Below are 23,964 nucleotides of genomic sequence, written 5' to 3'. Positions count from 1 at the left end.
GATTTTCAGTTGCTGTATTCAACTTTCCCGTGTCTAGTAACTGATGCACGGTGATATCAGCAGTGGTTCTAGCAGCAGCAACAACCCTTCCTAAGCCCTGGATCACAGCTACAGTGATGTGACCCTAAGCCCGAGGACCAGTGTGGTTCCCCAACATTTATTCCTCTAGCCTTTCAACAATTTTCTAGTACTAATTCCATTCTGCTTGATATACCTAGAGAGATTTCTGTTTCCAACATTAAACTCATTTGGTAGAATAATGTTATATTTAATAAGTTGCTAGATTCAAAAGATTCAGGATCAGTTATGGTAAATCCTAAACTGCTGGACCAAGAAAGACTAAAATACAGTTAAAGAAAATCAAAATTCATTTTTCCTTTATGTGCTAGTCCAAAGATATATAAATTATTTTACTATGTGGGTAATATATGTAGATACAGATTGTCAAAAGGCTAGTCTTCAATTAAGAAGACAGCACTCCTCATTGTTAAATTTTATGCAAACAAGCTTTGGAGTGGAATTGCTAAAAGCTGTGTACATGAATACTGTGGAGGGAAGTTGGTCCCTATACATCTGGAAAGGGCTTGCAATGGTCTATTAATATGTTAAATCAAATCAAATGAATAAAATAAAGTACGGAGGAGAGATTGTTTTGGATAGGAAGTTCTGTCAAACCTAACGGACAACCCATACTCTTATGATAAGCTGTATTATTAGTCAGAACTATTTTGTTTGCAAATTTTGGAAACCCAACTTAATTTGACTTCAAGGAATTTGTTGGATCACAAAACTAAAAATTTCAGGGGTAGATTAGGCTTCAAGCAAAGCTCAATTTAAGATCTCAGATATTGCTATCAGGACACAGTTTTATTCTTTCCACTTCAGTTTTCTTCTTCTCTCTTGAGTCTGTTCTAACTCAGTATCTCCCAAGTTGGGAACAAGGTGACAGCAAACAATTCCATCTTCTTAGTTACTCAAGAAGGGGCAAGTTCCTCTTCTCCAACAAAAGTCCCAGAACTGAGGCTCACAGAAAATAATTTGAATTTGAATTAATGAAAATAAGGTCTTGCATTCATTCCTGAATCATACTCTGAGCATGGGTAACACAACCTGATTTGGTGATATTTCTATTTTGAAGAAGAGGGTAAAATCAGCTCTAACAAAACATGTGGAATGACACTGGGCAACTAAGTTCTTTCCAAGTGAAAATTAGTATATTCTTACCAGAAAAAGAAAATAGGATTATTATGCAAGCAGCTAGACGTTCAGTACATTAAAATATATAAATCACTTGCTTATAAGTTAAGCCTTATAATTTTGTAAGTTAAATTCTTAGCATCAAATTTTGTAATCTTATTGTATAAAAAATTTTCTATACCAAAGGTAGAAAACAGCATATGATCGATTATGTGATAAACATTTGTTGTGTAAGTGGGCTTTCATTTATCGATTTATCAGTTATCTGGTCCCACATAAAAATAGTCTAAAACGTTATGCCTTAAAACAACAGCTATTTATGTGCTGAAGATGCTGTGGGCCAGCAGTCTGGTCAGGGCTCAGGGGGGCATCTCATCTCTGTTGCCAATTAGACTCGGTTATTCATTTGTTGTCAGTTCTCAACCGGCAAGTAAGTTTCAACAGTTGTGAAATTTTTCTTGCTGATCTCAGAGGCCCTTACTCACAGGCTCAGATTTTTTTTCCTGGAGAGATAAGGGATGACTGGACCACATGTCTGTCATTCTCCTGCAGACGGACCACATGTCTGTCATTCTCCTGCAGACTGACCACAGACTGTCATTTTTTATCAAAGCAAAGAAAGCCCCAGTGCACAGACAATTTTAAGCCTCTGTTTACATACGACTTGCCAATATTCCCATTGGCTTATGTAAATCACAAAGAGTGGAAAAATAGATTCCACCTCTTGATAAGAGGAGCTGAGAAATATTATGGCCTTTTTATTTTTCAGTTGCCACAGTTCAGTCTACGACCACAGCTATTTGCATTCTTCCCATCAGCAAAGTAACTCATCCTCCCCAAAGACTCCAAAAATGTCTTGACAAATTTCAGCATCAGGCTTAAAATCTAGTATTTAATAATCTGGATCTGGTCTAAAATGGATATAGTTCCTAAGATTCATCTCCTATTGATTCAGTGACATGTAAACTAAAAAGATAAGTCACTCGCCCTTATTCTGCACATGAACACAACAGCCACATTAGATAAGCCTATTTCAAAAAAAAAGAAGAAATAGAAAACACTGGTCCATAACAGTTGTGAAATTTATCTGTGGGGTGTGCCATCTAGTCACGTTACTCTGTTTCTTGGAGACAAAGTGTTTCTTGAATAGAACAGGCTCCCTAAAACAAATTCCCAGCTCTACTTTTCTCCACAGTTTTCAGTTCTGCCCTCAGAGTCATTCTTCTTTTTAGAAAAGAAATACCCACGTATTTTGCTCAACCTGCTTTTTATCTCTGGCAAGTTGGGGACCAAGAAACATTTTCTAATTTGAATTAACTCTTCCAGTTTTAGTGCAAGCAGATTGTTACTACTTTCTTTAAAATTCTGTAGGTTTCCTATGATTTCACAAAAACCATATCCACATTTGGTAATGTCAGTGTCATATTAGCTAAAGTAAAGTCTAAAGTAAGTCACATGAACCAACCCAGATTCAAAAGATGGAAAAATAGTTTCCAACTTTTGATGGGAGGAGTTGCAAGTTTTCATGACTTTTTTTTTTAATCAAATCAACCAGACAACAGGAGGTTTAAATATTTGCTAGGAAATGTTCATATTAATTTACAGTAAGTAAAAATGCTATTGTGTGATATTAAACTCCTGATTCTTTATGGACATTGACTTTCCCCCCAAACAAACTTAATGTCAATTAGCATCTGGCATTAAATTAAATCAGGCAGACAAAAGGGGCGGGGGGGAAGCATGTGGGATGTGTAAAATGGTTAGGCATGAAACTCATAAAAGAATAAACAGTTTCCCAAATTCTATTTTCTAGACACAGTCTCTAACTATCCTCAGAACAATATCACAAATTCCAGAATTCTGAACTAAGTGTTAATACTGACCTCAAATTTTGGATTTAAAATGAAGAATTCATATGCAATTACAAACTAATCCAAAGACATTTTTGCAGATCTCACCACTATCATAAGAAATGACACCTATTCTTTGAGTAAAAGGGAATATTTGTCTTTAAATCTGCCCTGCAGTATTAGCATTACATTACATTTAATTTAGGATACAGAAATTCACTGCCATAAAGTAGTTAGAAAAGATAGTGGAAATTTTTGCAAGCCAATAAATATTTTCAAAGCTATCATCAAGGGTCAGTATACTTACCCAGTTTCTATAGAAACCATATTTCAGTAACTCAGTATCTGAAATAAAATCACCTTGAAGCAAACTAAAAACATTCTATGTATTGTATTATAAGATATAAGCTTTGGAACAATGATCCAATGAATTAAAAACATAAAATGTCGCATTTTCCTTTAACTATTTAGTGAGTTATGTGGAATATAAAATTTCAAACAAACTTGATAAACATTACAATTATTCTCCTTTTCTAGTCCCTCAACATGGTGTATTTTCTGCCTTTAGACATGAGGTAGGAGGGGAGTATGTGGCTGATAGGAACGGAGGAGCAGTTGGATGGAAAAAAAATCAACCTTCCTTCTGGAAGTTCATACTCAAGGGAAGAGATCTACATACAATAGTTTGAATACAAACTATGACATAAAGATGCCAAATCTTATTAAGAACTTCATCAATGCAAACCATGAACTTAACGTGTCCTTACTCATCGCTAGGTCCTGTACTAGACTGTGGGGGTGAGGTTGTCATAACAGCACTTTATGGCATTTAATTTAAATAGCTGATTAAAAAAAAACACAGCTACACAAAAATCTACACAGGAATGATTATTGTGGCTTTATTCAGAATTGCCAAAATTTAGAAGCAATCAAGATGTCCTTCAGTAGGTAAATGGATAAGTAAGCTATGGAACATCCCCACAATGGAGTATTATTCAGCATTAAAAATAAGTGAGCTATCAAGTCATGTATGAAAAGATTTGGGAGAGCCTTAAAAGCATATTACTAAGTGAAAGAAGTCAATCAGGAAAGGCCACAGACTCTATTATGCCAACTACATGACGTGCTGAAAAAGGAAAAACTGTAGAGACAGTAAAAAGATTAGCCAATGGCTAGGGAAAAGGAGCCAGAGATGAATAAGCAGAGCACTGATTTGGCAAAAGAGTGAAAATACTCTTCATGATACCACAGTGATGCATATATGTCATTATATATTTGTTCAAACACATAGAAGGTACAACACCAAGAGTGAACCTTAATTTAAACTATGGTCATTGTTAAATTATAATGTGTCCGTGTAGGTTCATCAGTTGTAACAAATGTACCACTCTGGTGAGAGATGTTGATAATGGGGCAGGCTGTGCATGTGTGGGGGCAGGAGGTATGTGGTGAATCTCTGTGCCTTCCTCTCAATTTTGTATGAACCTAAAATTGCTCTTAAAAAAAAAACGTAAAAAAAGAAAGGGGGAGAGAAAGGAAGCATGAAAGGAAAGAAGAAAGGAAGGGAGGAAGGGAGGGAGTGAGGAAGGAAGGAAGGAAAGAAGATGGAAGTTATTCTTAGTTTGCAAATGTTTGTTAAAAATAACCTGATATGAAACTGTAATTCTACTTTTTAAAGTGGTTTCAGTATTGATAATTTAAATTCAGACATTTATTTCTTTGAAAACAGAAATTAAAACCTTAACTAAAATATACGTGTTATAATAGAAACAAAAAAATTGTTAGGATGATGAGGAACAGAACATTGTATTTCAATTTAGAGAATTCAGGAAGGTTCAGCAGAGGAGAAGGCGTTTGTATTGGGCTTTTGAATGTGCACAGAAAAATCTGGTATTCTGATAAGTGGGTTTATTTCTTATAATTTTTCTTTTCTATCTTTAGTATAACTTTATATTTTTTATATTTTAAACCACTTTAAAATTGAGCTCATGTATATCCATATGACTTAGCAATCAGAATAAAGAATTGAGACCATGTGTGTCAACATGACTCAATTTATTTCTTCTATGAAATTCTTCTCCAGGAAGATAAGACTGTAAACCAAAAAATAACTTCACTTTAAGTTTCCAGCAATTCCTATTAAAATTATCTGCATAGAGTTTTCTCACATAGGTAATTATTTCTTCTATCAATAAAATAGAATATTCATCTGGACAAAGAGTTTGTTCACCAAACAACAGAATCTCATCAATATTTTCTCACCAATCCTATCTTATTATCTCATGAGCTTGGCCCAGCTACAGTCAGTCCTATGATGGTTAATTCTATATGTCAGCTTGACTGGGCTAAGGAATGCCTTGATCGTAAAGCATTATTTCTGGGTATGCCTTTGAGTTTCCAAAGAAGACTAGCACTTGAATCAGTAGATCTGAGTAAAGATTGCCTTCACCAATGTGGGTGGACATCATCCAATCCATTAAGAGCCCAAATAAAATAAGAAGGTGGAGGAAGGACAAATTTTCTCTCTTCTTTGGTTGTAGCATTCACCGAGTAATTTAACAATTCTAGCTTTGCTTAGTCAACAAGTCATTCCAGTAGACTTGTGGAGGAGTCAGCTCTTGACAACCTTAGAGTGCCCACCCAAATCCAACTGAGACACCATTGCCATCATGGGTCAACATTATTCCCTCAGAAAACCCATTCCTCTGAGGCCCTGGATCCTTCCACCAATGGCTCCTTGTGGCCAAGTGATGCTCTCCCTTTCAGAAGTAGGTTTAATAAACTTAGCTTTAGTTGGTTGTTAAGTTTTTCTGATTTTTTTTTGATATTTGACCATCAACATATAAGTATCTTGCTCCCGAAGGACTATATCATTCCATACACCTTCTTTGAGGCTCATCCATTGGCATATTTTATTCCCAGAAATTTCCCACTGAGAACAGTAAGCATCACGTAAGGGGAATGTCTCGGAGGTCACTGGCTATTAAAAAACAGAGACAGAATTTGAACCCAGGTCTAGCTAACTCCAAAGCCACTGATACTGCTGCTAAACACCATTGGTTAAAATCTGATTATACAAGATGATCGCACAACCAGAGAAATGAAATAGAAGTACTTTTCCCTATTCCTCCCGTGAAGTACAGCTAAAATCCTGAACATTATATATAAAGCAAATATAATCATACTCTGAGAAGTGGAGAGAAAAAACAGAATAGTTAGGGAACTTGGGATTCAAGCACACAGCAGCAAGTACATGGGTTTCTTTTCGTCTCATCCCTGACTAGGTGCTGGAGAAGCTAGCCATATATTTTTTTTCAATATTTCGATATAAATCTGTGACGAAAAATCACACACTACAAATAAGAAGAGCAGTTTTGCTAAGTGTATGAATTGATGGCTGTCTGTTCTACAGATAACTGTAAGATACACAATGGATGCCAAGCGCTGGTGCAGATATGTAAGATTATAGGATAAATAAGAATATTTTCTTCAACATGGGCAGTTCTCAAAGGACTCACAATCTAGGCAGGCAGACGAACAAGTAAGCAAATTACTTCATTTATTGAGAACTTCCTAAGCACTGGACACTGGGCTAAGGCTAAATCCTATTTAATACTCATCATCCTATGAACTAGATTCTCTTACTTTTATTTTATGGAAAGGACAACTGAAGCATAGAAAGTTTAAATACATTGTCCAATATTATATAATGAGCAAGAAGCAGAACCAGGATTCAAACCCAAGTTTGTGTGATTTCCAAGTCCGAGGTCTTAACCCCTTTGTATATAGCTTTCTATAAATATTCACACCATTAGGGACAGTGGGAAAATGCAGTCATTACACCTACATGGTTAAAAGAAGGGTTAGAAATAATCATATTCATTTCCCATCACATCTAGCACAGCACCAGGGTATTGATGTGTATTGAGTTCTGTCTAATTTAATTCAAAAGAGCTGAATACATTAAAAAGTATGGTATATTTTCTAATTTTATATGTTTACCATGTGCTGTATAGTATCTATAAAGCATAGCAGATAGAGAATTTTATTTACATTCTCATTCCAACATGCTACCTCTACTTTTTTTCTTGCAATATTTAATGTAGCTGGTTCTCCTCCTTCATTAGCCTCCATCCGCACCCCATCTAACCTTCCTAAATAATCCAAGACCTAAGAGTCCACTATTCCAGTCACTTAAGTATGCTATTAATTGCTATTTTGTGAACAAAATACATCCAATTGAACCTATTCATGCTTTATATTTGTTTTTAAATAGCCCGTGCACCATCATGTCAACACATACTTTTTATTTTCCCTTTTCAGCATTTCTGAAATTAATAATAATGCATTGGCAATTAATTTAATTTAAGTTTTAAAACACCTGCTGGGCGCTTTATGCTTTTTACGGTTTCAGAGTAGGGGTTAGCATGTGTGCAATATGGAAAGATTTTTATTTCTTTGCTCTCGCTCTCTCCCTTTTTAAAAAAAAATTTTACTGCCACATCAAATTTATACTATATATTCCCATGCTATAAAAATGCCTGCTTTCCAAACTATTGCATGTGCAGTTTTATAAGGTGCACCAAATGGTATTTCCCTTTCCTGCACCATTTTGATAATCACTCTGCCTTAATGCATGAAGGGGTTCTTTTGTATAATGGATGTTGGAATGTGTTGATAACTTTAACAGACAGTTGTTAAATTGAGCATACATTTAGACAGCAATTTGGACGGGCTGTAACTACAATACCTAGCGCGCTACCAGAAGAAACTGACATATTTCAGGAAGGGTGATCGCTCGTAATTCATCAGATATTAAATGACAAGATTGGTTTAACACATTCTATATATCTCATCCTGGTTGACATGCTACTATTTTACTTGCCCGAGAGTGCAAATCAAAATGGCAGCTAATACTGTGCTCACGTTTCAGACAATCGAGGGCTGTAATAATGGAGCAAATATTGTAAAATGTGCATTATTGCCACACTCATTTTCATCTTCATCACCATAATTAAATTAGTTGAAAGCATGCACTGAGATCATGACATGCTGCTAAGTGCTTTGTGCCTTTTATGGAACTACACCAGTATCTACACACTGAGAAGTGACAGCAATTAATTTGAATTAACCACCCCCTGCATACATAGTCTCTGCCCCACCTGACATAATGAGCACACTGTGGAAATCCTTAAGCACCAGAATAGAGTTTTGTGGTTTATGTTTCCATTCTCACAATGTAGGGACACTCCTCCAAAGAGGAAAATAGTAAAAAGAAAGGCAAGAATGCTAAAACCCATAGCATGACAGATTGTACCCTCCTTTGCTCACGAGACTGTGGGCAGCGTGGGCTAGTAACACCAACCACAGCACCACCCCCCAAGTGTTTGAACAACTGCTTCAGCAGGTCCTTCTCCCAATCGGAGATGATTTTTGTCTTTGCTCGTGCATATTTCATGGCTGATAATTGATTTTCTTCTTTCTCTACCTGGAAAGAAATTACTCATGATTTAGGTACTGTTCGTGGAAAATAGTAATTGACTTAAAAGCCCAGCGACATTTTACTAATTCTTATAGCCCCTGTCCTTAGGTTTGGCATATACAACACATGGTAACAATGTTGACTGAATGAACATTTTGAATCAAGCAGACGTTCTGGCCCCAACGTTCACTAAGTGAGACTGATAAGTTAGTTAAAATTTCTGAGCCTCAGTCTTCTAATCTGTAAAATCAGGAAAATGGAATTTATCTCAAGGTCTGATAATTTTATGAGATGTCTGTATTAAGGGCTTAGTACAGCCTAAAGATAGGGTTCCCTTTTTCTTCCCCACTGTTCCTCCTTCTGCATTTCTCTTCTCATGTTTGTTGTCTTTTCCCCAATTTCCTCTTGAGCTTTCTTTCTTTCTAATTCAAATTCCCAGAATCAGACTCAGACTTTCTTCACACCAAAAGACGTGGCTACCTCCCCTGATACAGAATGTGTAGTGCTCCCCGCACCTGGGGCAGTCTCTTATTCTGAGAGGTAAACTTCAGGGGACAAAACTCTTGCAAAACACAATTTATCAAAAGCCGTGTTTCCTAGTCATAGTAATGTAAACAATTTGATGTTCTGAGTGTGGACTCACGTATTTCATGCCTCTCAACACAATAGACAAAAGCATTGTTTTGCTAACCACACTAAAGGGAATCTCAATTGTCCATCAATTTTCTTTACAATAATTTTCCAAAAGCATTGTCACATAAAGAAGGAACTAGAGAGTATACAACAAAGAAATGGACAAAAATGAGAAGACGGTTAGCAGTAAGTCATTATTTACTAAATGTACTGTGCTATTTTCTAGACTTATTATATTTGTGGTATTTGTTCGTTTTTTTTTTTACATTTCCAACTTGTACTTTTTTCTTTTTCAAAATAAGCATTCATTTTCATACTTAACTTTGTATTTTTTTTGTAATAAACAGTGCAAAATTGTATTAGCTTCAGCATCTACCTATAAAATCTTGATCCAACCTTACACAAACACTTGACATCATGCATCTATAGTCGACCTTCTTACTTAGATGGAAGCTTCCACGGGTGTAAGAAACACAGCTTTCATGTTCACCTCTGTGTTTTTTCAGTGTCTACACTGGAGCTCAAACTTTCAACTTCCAAAGAAATAATATTTTCCATCTTTTAACATGACTATGAGGCATCTCTTTATATCATAGTCCACCTCGAGTGGCTCCCTCAAGCTTGACGTCACATGAAATGCACAAGACCCTACATCAAAGTCTAAAATGTAGTTGTTCTATTGAGATGGTACCGATGCTTGCTCCCAGGAAATTGTGAGTTCGGGAGAGGTTGCTGCAGGATATGCAAGCATCTGCCCCTTGGGGGTGTGTGGCACGGCCGGGAATGTCCCATGCACACTGAGCCATGATTTCAAGCATATTTCTTTGGCTGTGGATTCCTGGGAAACAGTAAGCGCAGACAGACAGCATTGCACAGAGTAATTAGGAACAGAATGACTCCTTTTGAGATTGTCCTCAGGAAACTGTTGCCAACTGGAAGACACACACAAAAAACTTTCCGCTGAACCTCCTTGTCTAGTGAGAGGGGACAGCTGACAGCGTAAGTGTTCGAGCTACTTCAGTTTGCACTTCATTGAAGAGTGAAACACTCATACACTCTTGTTAAAAGAAGTTACACGGAATTTATCCATGAAAAGCCATCATTAATGTCCCTAATGATCTTCCAAATAAGGTAGAAAGAATGAACACATTTCATAGACAGGAAAACCTGGATACACAGGTTCTGTTCAAGGTTCTGTTGAAAAAATACAAACATTATTTTTAAGAAATTAATGTTTTGTCATGATTTCCTCACAGTCCTATCTCTGCCAGCTGTAAGAAAGTGCTATTTTCTGCCAAACGGTATTCCTAGCAGAAATAAATACTTTATAAATCCATCCCCTTTGAAACTTGCATTCAAGTAAAGTCACTCTTATTTTTAGAACATTTATGCGTTCCTACTCTAAAAAAATCATTTCAAGTTCTACTTACAAAGATCATATTTCTTCTTTACTGCCAAAAGATCGCAAATGCCTACAAGGCAGAAAACTTCCTGTTGAACAAGGGAGATTAGATGAGGCTTTCAAGAAAAGATTAATCTGTCTATTGAAATACAGTTGGTATTGCTTAAGCTGATGATTTCCTTAGCAACCATTGCGATGAAAGCAATATGACAATGTCACTGGTTTTAATGAGTGAACATTTTGGTACTACCGAACGCATTAAGCACACAGTTTTAAATAAAGTAACCATTTACAAGCGACAAGAAGCAAATGGCAATAAAATAATGTAACAGGAACGGAGAATATGAAAAACTGAAAGAGGGCTGCTGCCTTTTTAAAAGTCAAATTCTCAAATAAAATCATCAGAGCTTCTTCAAATCGCTGATATGGGCATCGCTTAGGCATCTAATTACAAAGATTCCGTTGACCAAACCACATAAACAGAGGAGCATTTGTCCTTATTTCAGAGAGTAAGCAAACCACAAATTGCGCTGCAGGACCCTGAATACAGATAAGCCTGAAGCTGCTTCATTTAGTCCTTATACATGCACATCTAAATAGAAGATCTTTGCAAGTTTAAACATTTCAGACCCAATCTTGTTTTAGTGAGTTTTAGCTTACGATATAATTGTGATTACATCGATTTATAAAACCTCAAATATGCCTGAGTGTCTCTTGGGATTTTCCTTCCTCCCTGTTTTTTCACATACTTCACCAGCACTCAGATCATCACGCACGTCTGAAATGCCTTTCCTGCTCCTCGGACTATCCGTTTTAGACGCTACTCAAGTCCCTTACATTAAAATACCGCGATGTCCATGAAACCCTCCCACTCTACCACAACCTCCACCGCCACCATCCCCAGCAGAACTGGCTTCTCTCGAAAAGCGGAGTTTGGCGAGAAGGCCCCACTGCAGCCTTTCCAACTTCCCACTGCAAAGCCTGCGGATAACCTGAACATTTGGATACACACAACAGAAACAGTCACAAAAGCACCCTAAACTCATTTCGACTGACAACCTAACCTCAGAATCTGAGCAGTATTTTCACAAAACTGAAGACTGACGGCCCCAAGTTAAGAAAAGCTATGACAGGTTGGCTTCTGTAGCACCTTTAGAAGCCAGAGTCGCCCTGTCTACAAGAAAGAAAGTGCAAATAAACTTTATTATTCATCCATTCACTGGCTCATAGCTCGCTTATTCATAAAGAGGTCTCTAGTCTTACAAGAAGATAATTCACCCGAATTCTGGGTGGGGGAGAGGAGGCAGGTGGGCTTGGCGTTTGAGCTGCTCATAAGAAGCGTAAAGTAAAAAACAGGAGGCTCTTTCCCCGTCAGAGTGATGGGCAGGGTGATAATTCATCAGGAGCAAGGACTTCTGGAAGTCAGTATAGTGTGGAAGGTTGGAGCCAGAGAGAGAGATGGCTGAAGGTCACAGAAAAGGGAGGTGTAAACTTGAAGATGAAAGCTGCCTCTTGGACCACACTGATGGAGGGGAAAAGGCGAGATGTGAGGAACCAGTTCAAAAGAATGGTTCTACAGCACTCCCTAAACAAGACAAAGAATCACGTACAGTCAAGCAATAAAAAGCCTATTACATCATCATCAGTGAGGGCCGAGAATCCATGGTCTCTAGGAAAAGAGCAAAAGTCACGGGGCTGTAGATATAATCAGGGAGAAAGATGATAACGTAAAGTTCAGAAACTAAAATATCAAAATAAAAATCTACCTAGAAAAGCTTAGTGGTAAAAAGACACTAGAAAATTGAATCCGTGGGAGTGGTTTATATGCCAGGGGTCAGGGGTTCGGGGAAGTGGGGAAAGGGGCATTGTGAGGGCAAAATCATGGAAGACACGTTGACACATGGAGAAAAGAAAAAGAAAAACCACCCACAGCTGAGAAACAGCCCCACAGAGGCGAACAGGACAACCGGGCTGAGGATGAAGCAATTTTATATTTGAAGAGAAATTTTTAGCACATAAAATATGTCCAAAGATGGCAGATAAAGGGAGATCAGAGTATTTGAGGCAAGACATAAAAATAAAAAAAATCTAGACATTTATGTGGAGAAATGCTAAGTATAACAATAGAGAAAATAAATCCTACGTTCAGACATGCAAAAAAGAAAACAGCAGAAAGATGTATAAAAAGGGACAAAACTGAGCTGTCCTCAGACTTTCCTGTAACATCCAATACTAGAATCTGCCAAGGAAACAGTCACAAGACTGGGATGAGAGAAAAGTTTGTGCTCCATAAATTTTTATACCCTGCAAGTTTTCATTGGTGGATAAAGCCAAAAGAAAGAAATTCTAAAATAATGCAAAGTCTCAGGAACAGAAACCACCCACATGGCTACCCAGGGGAAAAGAGCCGAAGACATTCTCTAGCTAACATTGAAATGAGTGAAAGTCGAGGGTTCAATAAGAGGAAAGTATTTGGTAAAACAGATGGCAGTGAGCACAGAAATTGGTAAGGGACAATATTGAATTACTATGGTAAATATTTGCAATGAACAGAAAGCAGACATCAAAGATTATTGAGAGACTATATAAACAGCATCAGTGATAGCAACAATTGATACATACATTCATTTACTAACATAACTGGATGACAGAAGGCAGTAAAGTGGACGAAGTATGCTAAATTCTGTTTCATAGAGAAGGCAGAATTTTTTTTTCTCTTTGATAGTGATAGAAATAAAGTTTTAAACCATTTTTAATTACTTAAAAATAAGCACTAGTTTAACCAAATCTTTAAAATGGGATATATTTTTTCCAGATTTCTACAAAAAAAATTGCAAATAAACAGAGTTGAAGAAAGAAAATGGAGAGAGTAATTTTAAAGCATAAAATAAAATAAAATTAAAGACAAGAAGCTAACTAAATCAATTCTAATAATAAAGGAAAAGGATTCTAGTGTTTTATTAAAGCACGAGGACCCTCAAGGAAACTTATCAAGGTGAAATATTTTAAAAATGAGCAAATTCCTACATTCGAGGTAATAATGACAAGCATTAATTGACTGCCAAGGCTGTTGTGAATAGCTTACAACACTTTACAGGTAGTGGTGTATTTCGTCCTCACAGACCACTTATCGGCACTACTTTTGTTCCCATTGTACAAATGAGGAAACTAAGATGTCAATTAAATCACTGCTTGAGATGTATCTAAACTTTACAGAAAAGTATAAAAATAAACAAATATTCACCAAAGTCAAACAGTAATGCAGTAGGGATGGCAATACTGATTTCAAACAGTTCTAAGCATTGTCATGCAATAAAAAAAATCAACATTTTTACTGTAGATATCAAAAAGTTGTTAGAAATAGTGGAAAAATCATTATAAGAGACTTTACTACATCCCTGTTAACTTTTTGACATGTCAAATAGTCAAGAAATTAATGTCACAGACACTTTGATGATTTTAAAGCAAACTATTACTTCTAGCCAAGTCCCAGTGTCCCTTTCAAATATATTTTTCTTAGAAGATTTTTAAAAAATTTTTAAATATATATATTTTTAGAAGGAGGTAATTAGACTTGTTTATTTATTTCTTAATGGAGGTACTGGGAATTGAACCCAGGACATCGTGCATGCTAAGAAGACACTCTACCACTGACCCTACCTCACTTAGAATATCTTCTGTTTGTTCCTGAGGCATTATTTCTTTGTATTTTATACATATTCATATGTATACACAGAAAATTATCTAGAATGACATGAATTAAATGTTATACAAGTTTGACTTTGTTTATAAGGGTTTGTGTAGTTTTTAATAGTCTTTGTTGCATTTTCTTTCACATTCTTTAAATCTTTAATATATCCACATAGGATTTCTAAAATCAGAAAATGTATACATCTAATATTTATGCATCCAAAACTGCTTATTGAACACTAAATTAAGTGACTGAATTGGCACTAGTAAGTAGTGGCTGACCCTGATGGAAAAAATTAACATGCAAAGGAAAAGAATACAAGTTTCTTTTTCGTCAGTAAAGGATTCATGAACTTGACTCTATGAACACAGCTGTACAAACCAGGGGGCGAAGTGGGCTAAGCTTTATGAAAAGGGCAAACATCCCTAACCACCAATTCCCATGAAGATATCCCACTGCAATCTCCACTGATGGAGTGAAGTGAGAATTTCATCAGGTGCTTAGAGGAGCTCCACTCGCCATTCCCATGGGATAATTTGGTGCCCTCTTGGCCTCCCCCGACTGCTCTGTAGACTCTGGCCATGTGCCTATCTGGTGAGAGTAACTGTCAACAGCCCCACAACTCCTGGAGCGCTTACCCTGAAAGGTATGTCAAAGGGGATGCTGGGGCAGCTTCTGAGATCTGCGTTACCCTGGCCGACCCAGGCTGAAGATCTCTGTGAAACCTGTTCCTAAAATTAGGTGTTGGTAATTCAACAGGGGAAAAATGCACATACCCCTGCCCTCCTGGAATTCATATTTTAGAGGAGAAACAGACATTGGATAAATAATTACCACTGTGACGAATGAAACCAAAAAATAGGGGCTGGTTGCCACGAAAGTCTATTTTTTCCTTCCTCTACTTTCCCCTTTTGCATTGCTTATTAACCCAATATGGTGCTTGTTACCTTCTGTTTTGTTCTGTGCCTCTCTGTGAGCACAGCTGTTTTCCAAGGAGTCAGTTGCTTGCAGGCATCTGCTCAGCGCCCGCCCCAAATCAAATATTCAGCAATGTCTTGCTAAAATGAATGAAGAGAAAGCCTTAGGTCTCTCAATATGCTTTCTTTTATCGATATTTTCTATTTAGACACAATTTCAAGACACCAGGAGCCATGTTTGTTTAACTAGCCTAAATCTTGCACAGACAATTCTTTAGAAGGTTTCTTTTCTTTTTTTCTTTCTTTTTCTTTTTTTTGGCTTGTTATTACTTAACATTAGGAAATGATGAGGTGAGAATGTTTATATACAGAAAGAGTAAAGTTAACCTTGTACTCACCTATAAAAATATGTGCTAGCAGTTTGTGATACATTTCAAGGTACCAAAAAGATTGGCATAAATACTGCTTTTGTTGTAGCAAATTTGGAAGAGAAGGGTCTATGACAAGGGATCTCTGATTCTGAAAGGAGTCGACACCCTTGTCAGTGCTACAGAACATATTCTGTTCCCTTGGGTGTGATCTGGAGTCCCAGTGAATATTTTCAGATCTGTCACATGCAATAATTAAGTTGGGGTCACTCCCATCAGCAATGTCATGGATAAGAGGAAGTATACTCATCCAGTCCACACACCTGGACTTGGAAAACATGCTATCTTTGGTCCAAGAGTGAGGAATTGGGGTCACTGGGGAGTTTTGCTAGTACTTTTTGACAAAGATTAAAAGCCTGGGTGTTAATTAGCTTAAATCACACTGAGAGTTTGGAGTGATTGGATTCATTTGTTCAAACTGAAAAATCAGCTGGGTCTTCCTTTATAACCAATGCCTAGTGTAAGGACAAGTAATGGTAAGATACCTTGTGGAGACAAGCTATGGAGGCTTGAGCCAGTAAAATCCTGTTAGACTTTGACCTCAAGGCCTGAGTGTTATATTTGGTGACAAGCAGAGAGCTCCACTGGATTTTACATGACATGTCTTCAGTCTTCCTCAAGAGGTCCTCTGTTGCTTGCTCTGGTTTTATATCTCCTGTCCTCTGAGTCGCCCCCACCCTCCTTCTCTAACTCACTTTTCTAACTAACTCAGGAGACACTTGGTATATTATCGCATCCTGGGCAGCATATCCGTGGGAGGGCTTCAGAAGTAATGCTTGTGATGATTATGGTTAAGGTTGAGTTTCAATTCTGACAGGCCTAAAATTAGGAATCAGATAAGATTACATGTGAATATGTTTTTAAGCCCAAAAAACTAACATACCATCTTTCTCTCAGCTGGATGCGAGCAACCTAAATCATCAATAACCAGAGCCTAGATTCGGAATATTTTCAAGACTGAAATAAAATCTCTAGTCCTTGTATATGTAGGATATTCTCACACTGCTGGAGTTACTGGAGGCTATGCAACCACCACCAGTGCTAAAAAAAATATGTCAAGATCCATCTCTTCATGTACAATCAGAAATTTATCCTATACGTCAACCTCAGTTATCACTACTGTGTGAAGGAGATGATCAGCCGTTCATCAGTGGATCAGTGTCCACACTCATATTGTCTGCTCTTCAAGAGCCTGCAACTTAATTGAAAATTATAGGAAACACTGATGGAAAAACTGGCCAGAGCACAAGTCAAGCACCATGGTTGCATTATCTCACTTGTCTTCGTGTAGCACACATCATGAGAGAGATGATATTATGCATTTTTCAGATGGTGAAGCTCAGGATCATCATTAGTAACAAACCCATGTCCACACAGCTAGAAATCATGTTAGAACTAGATACAGTGGATCAGAGGAGAAAGCTACCACTTCCGGTTGGGGTGTTACAGAAGGTTTAGGATGGGGCGCCTTTGTGAACTCAAGCTTGAAGCAATGATTTCTATAACAAAAGAAACAGATTATTTACCGTCAAAAAGTTGAAATTTACTCCAACCCTCATTCAAATGTATTCATTTATTATAATATATATATTAATATTTACTCTGTGTCAAATACTGTTCTTTGCATTGGAACGCAGCTTATATTAACTGTTTATACTAACAGCCAAAATCAATACCCTCATAATGTTTATATTCTCTTAGGGAGAAGGGCCCAGGCAATCTGCACACAAACAAGTCCATGAGACATCGGTTGGTGGGAAGTCCTGTAAAGTTGAACAAAACAGGTTCAGGGGAAGAAAGAGTGAAGGGAGAGGCAGGACTCCTGCACTTTATGTAGTTGTCAGGGAAGAACTCACCGGGACTCCGCAGCCTGTGGGAGGGAGGGAGCCATTGGCATATCAGGGAAGAATGTTTCACAAGAAGGCTGTGGCCCACGGAGGCCTTGAGGCTGGCAGGAGAGTGGCTAGAAGGGAAAGATGAGATCAGACAGGGAGCTCGGACCAGGTCATTCGGAGCCTTGTAGTCAGTAAGAGCTTTTTTTATCAAGACAACAATGTAGCATTAGGTGTGTCTGAGCAGAGGAATTACGCTTGTATTTTAAAGGATCACTCTGGCTACCTCTTACGTGATGAGTCCAGTATTACGATTTCAGACCTAAAAAGATAAGAAAATATAACCCCTTCAGGATGCACTCAGGTAGACTCCCTGCAACAGATCATTGAATCCAGGTCTGTATCTTATTAATAAAACAAACCTGTAAGTCCAGGCCAGCTGACATCAAAGTCCCCTTAGATTCACTGCAAAAACTCACATGGAGCCTGTGACTAGTAACCTGGCTCCGTCAGAGGGTCCAAACTGGTGTGGTTATAAAGAACAAAAGCAGGCCAGCGGCCTCAGCGGCTGAAGTGGTGCGTCCTGCGGTGGGAGGGCTCCCGCGCAGCGGCGCCTCTAGCAGCCTCCGCTGGAGACCAGCCAGCACCAAGCGCAGGCGCCTGCTGTGCCACCAGGAGATTCTGGCTCCACAAAGAACTCGCGCCTTGCTCGCAGGCAGTGAGGACTGTGCTGGTAGGCAATCACTGTTCCCACTACCGCCCCTCGGCGGAGCTCAGTCCCAGTATCTCCAGGCCAAACTTCAAGACCTCTGATCCGCACCTCCTACTGTACTGACATTTCAGACACCTCCAATTAGACGCTCAATTCTTCTCCTGGTTTCAAAAAGTGAATTATTTCTCCCAAGGGCAGCTCTATTTCTGTTCCAGCGTTCTCTTTCCTAGAATCAGCCATTATGCAAACCTCCAAGACTAGACAATTGGACTCACCCTTCTTTAAATTCAGTATCTGATGAAAAACATTCAGTCAGTTCTTCCTTTTAAAATGCTTTGCTAGTCCCTCTGCTCCTACTTCATTCAAGTTGTCACCTGTTTATAATTTAAATACCAAGAAAAATCCCTCTTTCCCCTAATTGTATTCAGTCTTTCTCTGTTCTAATCCATCTTACACATGACTGCTGGACCCAGTTTAGGAGGTGATTTGGGTTATGGCTTTCACTTAATCAAGAACCTATTACAGCTCACTGTTTCATCCAGCAAATTAAGTCAAAATCCTGTTGTCTAGATTTGGAGATCCTCCCAGTCTTGTCAGTCTCCAAGTTTCGTCAAAGAAATCCTGAGCTGGACAGTAAAACAGTAAAAATCAGTTTTATTGAGGAACTCTTGCATTAGGGGAAAAGAGACCCCAGGATAGAACTGGTTGCAAAACACAAGTGGGAATTTATAGTCAAGAGGAAGGTTGGGTGGAGGGGAGGTCAGTGGATGAAAAATTACTGAACGGAAACATGAGGTGTTGGAGTGGGGGGATTCTGGTTAAACGGGATTCTTGCTGAAGGCAGCCCAGGATGATCAGATATCACCGGGGGACCATGGGGCATGAGAAATTTGATCAGATATTGAGGAGAGTCAGATATCAGAACCTGGTAATCTGGATACAGTTGACTTAGCAGGATTCTTGCTAAAATTGGGAAAATGCAAAGACAGACACAGAAGCCCAAAGTTTGAGGCCTAATTGCGAAGAGAATTCAGAGGAGCTTGATTAAACTCTGATCAAGAAGAGCATCTTGTGGGTATCTTATCTTTTTCATGCAATTTGCAGAATTTAGGTTCTTTTCACAGACCTGACGTATAACATGCCTACACACCTACCTCTGTCTTTCCTCTTAAGAAACTCCATCATGAATTGCCTAGTCCTGTCTCTACCCAATCAGATCTCAGTCTTGAGAGGCCAGCAAAAAATCTACATCATGAAACCTTTATGAAGTCAACAGTTCATCATGACCCTCTTACATCTCAGAGTTTATTCTTTCAACTGATGAGCTTTCATGGGACACAAACTTTATGTCAAGCCCTGAGCCACAAACTGAAAGAAACACAAAGAATATAATGAAATTCCTTTAGTAGAGACCACCAGGGGTTCTGCTATATCTTCTTTTATAGTAACACCCCTGAAGTTTAGCTTAATGGATGCAAGAAAAAGAAATGTACTATTTCCAGTGACATCTTAAAAAAAAAGGGACAGCTGGACCCAGCTTAAGAGGTGATTTGGGTTATGGCATTCACTTAATCAGGAACCTATTACAGCTCACTGTTTCATCCAGCAAATTAAGTCAAATCCTGTTGTCTAGAGTCTGCCTTCAACTTTTCACATCCCTCTTTGCTATGGATGCAAATGTGGATGTGATGTTGAAGCTGATAAACTCATCTTGGGCTAGGAGGTGGACATCTTATGAAAAAGGAGGAATTGGTTTCTGGATTATTATGGAAGTCATCATCCCATGGACATGAGGTAATGCTTGTCAAAAACTCAGTATGGTGGCTGGCACATGGTACATAATTAAAACATTAAAAGTGAATTAATGATACTGTTGATGATAAAAAGGAGGTTGATGGTGGTGGTGGAGATGACTAGGATGATCATCATGATGTTCTCATTAACAATGAACACTTTGGGATCTAACCCTTCATTGTTTCTGGCTGTGAAAATAAAGCAGCAGGCTTAACCATGGAAATTAACCTAGGTTATATTCAACCTTCCCCACTCTTTGGGATTTAAAAAAAATATATATTGTCAAGCACCCTTTGCTAGCTCTTTGCTAAGATCTTTTTTTCCCCCATTTTTTTTTAAGGTAGAATCCAAAAAAATGACAGAGAAAAGAGTGAGAGGCAGAAGAAAAGAGAACAAGACTTGGCCAGAGAAATTAACTGGATCTAAATAACAAAGAATTTGGTGATTTGGTATAAGACTGAATGAAAAAGAAAGGTCTCACAAGCTGGAACTGAAGGGACCTTGAGTAAATCCTTCTGATGCAGCTTGAAAGTAATTCAGGGTTTAACACAAGCGGCAGAATGGAGGGAAAGGCTTTGGCAAGTTTGTTGCAGGTGATGAATTGTATTGCCTGCAACGGCTTTTGAGAAATTAAATAAATATTAAATTCATTTTAAATTGCTAGTAAGTGTTTAGACTGGGAACGTTTGAACCTTACTGCATGCAGAGACTGGACCATGAGGGGTGACAATTTTTATTAAGATTGCAGTAGTACAAAAATATGAATCTTTTTAAAATGGCAAGGCTATTTTATTTTTTCTGCCAGTATATTTAAGTATAGAATAGCATGCCTGCATATCTTTTTTAAACATTTTTTTCAAAGAAGAAAGCAAATTGTGGAACACTATTCTGAATAAAATGAAATAACTGAAGAATTTAGAAAGAAACATCATGGAATTTGCCCTGTGTTTTATCAATGTATTTTTACCTCAGTGTGGAAGAAGGTGCTATACACTAGAATTACACAGAATTACTATAATTGTAATGAATTGCAAGCTATTACCCAGTGAGGAGCACAATCTATAGTCTTAATCTCCCCACAAGAACCCATAATTGTAAAAGACACAGAGTCTCCATGTATGTGAGCCAATCAGTCTGACACCTGAAACTCAACTGTCATTGTATTTACATACTCATCTCATGGCTGAAGAATTCTGTATATATGTTATCAGATTTTGTCCCTGCCTCACTGAAAATACTGCTCATGTCAGTATTAAAACAGAGACCTCCGAAATGTCAAATAGTTAGTTTTCCTAGTTCTCCTGACCACTCCTTGAATGATTTTCCATTAACATACACTGACTTTCAGGTAATTAATTATTTTTTTAAATGTATGTGTCTTGTATACATAGACACATACATGCATGTGCATATGTATTTGTTAGGAGATGTATGTATGTATTAGGCACTGTTATTTGCTCTTTATAAATAATGATTTATTTATCCCTGTAATAACATTATGAGGTGAGTACTAATGGTATGCCCATTTGATACATGGGGAACTTGAGACATCACACAGCTGAGATTTGAACCACGGTATTCCATGCTGAGATCTTTGTTCCTATTCGTTGTTCACTGCTCACAGCAATGGAATGAGACCCCCAGTTTTCCAGAAACTAATGCTCGACATAAACATTTCAGCAGGTGTCTCAAATGCACACCAGGCCAAGCAGACAGCATAAGCTAGTGAAGCAGATGTGTGAAGAAAAATGCTGGGAAGTCATAGCAAGTCATGACAGAAACATAAGGACGGCTGTAAATCTGAGAGCTTGAATCTCTCCACAAGCCAGCGGCCAATGTGTCTTGCAGGAGGTAGGTCCACTTTTGCTAGATCCCCCATTTTTTCCATTTTTAAAAATCAGCTCCAAAAACTATAAACATACTGGTGCTGAACAGACTCCTTCCTCTTTGGACCAAATCCAGCACGTGGCCTGATGGTTTTTAATCTCCCTAGCTCATCAGGTCCTTGCAAAACTGAAATAACATGAGCAGGAAAAGAAGATTTGGACCTAAATCCTGGCTCCAGAGTTTACTAACTCTGACCTTGACGTATCATTTAAGCTCTTTGAACCTCACTTTCTTTGTCTCATGGATAAGATGGTGGGAATCATGCTTACCTTGCTAGAGTACTGCAGATATTAAATGAGATCATGCATGTAACTCAGTTAGCACCATGTCCCACACGTAACACACACTTCCGTCAATGTTCGTATTGAGAAATCGTTTGTATTTCTCCTCCATGTTTCTTTCTTATCGTTCCTCATGTCTTTGATTAGCTTAAAGTCTGGGGTAAAGATGGACTTACAAGTAAGTTGCTTCCGAGTTAATGCCATTTTTAGGGTCAAGATGAAGTACAATTTAAACAGCTTTTTCCTTGTCCGACTGATAACGTCTTTTGTGCTCTATTACTTTAAATTGAAGGTGGCAATCTGGCTTAAATGCAAATTCACTTTAGGGATAACATCCTAAGGTAAATGTTTGGTAATTTTTGTTAACCTCTGTTTAGCCAAGTTTTAGATCTTTTTTGGGAAGAAAGTTTAGACCAGACCAAGGAGGAAGGACCTGGGAGAGAGGGTGGGTGGAGGAGGAAGTGGGCAGCGAGGCAGCAAAGCTCAGCCTTCTCTCACTTTGGCAAGGGGTTGCTCAGCCTCCAGTTGTCGTGGCTGAAGCCTAAGCAGGACGGAGAATCCACTTGAGCGTGTGGATCAAAGGGGTAGGGGACTTGTTCCACCAGGACGGCAGAGCTGAGAAGTCCAGCAGGGGTCTGTGTGGCCACAGAGACATTCTCTGTGGTCCCAGGAAACCCTTACTCTCCTGGGCCAGAGGACAGAGTGAGGTGGCAGCACTTCCAGAACCTAGGGGTAGGGGTCACCCCTGGAGGGGACCAGAACAGGTGGGCCTGCCTGGCAGGACCTGGGCCATGAAGGAAATGTGGCTGGGGCCTGAGAGGACACACGAGACGAGACAGAGAGGGGAAACTTTCTTGGCTTGCCTCTTCCCGTCTCTCCAATCTGCTCCCAGGCCTCACACCCAACCAGAAACCAGTTGCCTGGGGCATCCAATCTAAGGGGTCATCACTCCTTCCCTCTTTGATTCAGTCAAGAGCAAAGGAAGAGCCAAATGTGGCTCTGAGAGCAAATAGGCTAAAGGATAACCATTCTGTAAAATGGTTGTTTAATCTGTTCATGTAGGATGGTGGTGGTGGGACATCTGTTGAAGTGTGCACATTACTTTAATATGATTGTTCTCTGGGTGAGTCACCTTTGAGACCTGTGATTATAGCATCCTGTTCTGTGCTTGCGAACTGTTTCATGAGTTGATGTGCTGGCCTGGGTCGTTTCTGCTGTTTGCATTTTCCTTTCTCATTCATTTGAAACCACACTTGTGTCAAATAGAAATATTTCACACTCCAAAAAAAAAAAAAAGACACTTCCATGTATGTTCTCTTAGGTTCTTTCCTAAAATGGGAATCTGTCAGTTTTTTACTATTATCTACCCCTATTCCTGCTTTTAGGAAGAATTACAGCAGCACATAGGGCTGGCCTGGAAATCGGAGTCAGGGAGCTCTAGCTCTCATGGAAGCCCTCTGTATACCAGCAGGATGATATCTGAAGTGACTTGCTTGTGTTTTTTGAGCTTGAGTTTCTTTCTTTACTAACCCAAAGTAGGGATTCCTGCCTTACTGAGCTGAGCGAGGAATAAATAATACGAGGAAAATACAGGGCACCATGTCTGGTCCAGAATAGGGACCCAGTCAATGCTTTTTCTCTCCTCTTTCAGAAGTCATTTTGTATTCTTTTTTATTATTTGAAAGGTGAATTTTCAATAGCTGTATTCTGTATTTCCAGTCTTGAGAAGTTCCTGTTCTGATAGAAAGAAGCATACAAAACACGAGAGTGCTCCGGGTGCCTTTCCCACGGTCTCCCGAGCCGATGCCCACGTCACGTCTTCCAAGCCTCTCATTCCTATTCTTTCTGCCATTTATGC

The 23,964-nt window shown here is 38.6% G+C and overlaps 2 long non-coding RNA genes across 4 annotated transcripts in view; one reads left to right on the top strand and one right to left on the bottom strand.

Annotated features, from left to right (window-relative positions):
* LOC140700578 (uncharacterized) overlaps nt 1-17,752 on the bottom strand; it is a 55,768-nt gene extending 38,016 nt beyond the window's left edge. For both annotated transcript variants that reach the window (XR_012078986.1, XR_012078987.1), the window contains exons 1-3: nt 17,719-17,752; nt 17,457-17,563; nt 15,203-15,313 (exon numbers count right to left, since the gene is read on the bottom strand). This is a non-coding gene — a long non-coding RNA (uncharacterized lncRNA). The remainder of the gene's footprint in view (nt 1-15,202; nt 15,314-17,456; nt 17,564-17,718) is intronic.
* A 1,740-nt stretch (nt 17,753-19,492) lies between these two features.
* LOC140700575 (uncharacterized) lies at nt 19,493-20,595 on the top strand. 2 transcript variants are annotated; one of them, XR_012078981.1, is made up of 2 exons: nt 19,493-19,938; nt 20,283-20,595. It is a non-coding gene; the product is annotated as an uncharacterized lncRNA (long non-coding RNA). The 2 variants fall into 2 exon arrangements; XR_012078982.1 differs by having other exon boundaries at nt 20,279-20,595.
* Nucleotides 20,596-23,964: the final 3,369 nt, after the last annotated feature.

This window comes from Vicugna pacos, chromosome 2, assembly GCF_048564905.1.
Source record: "Vicugna pacos chromosome 2, VicPac4, whole genome shotgun sequence".
NCBI classification, from domain to species: Eukaryota; Metazoa; Chordata; class Mammalia; order Artiodactyla; family Camelidae; genus Vicugna; species Vicugna pacos.
Note: the sequence above shows the minus strand (reverse complement) of the source record. Positions and strands in the feature narration are given on the sequence as shown.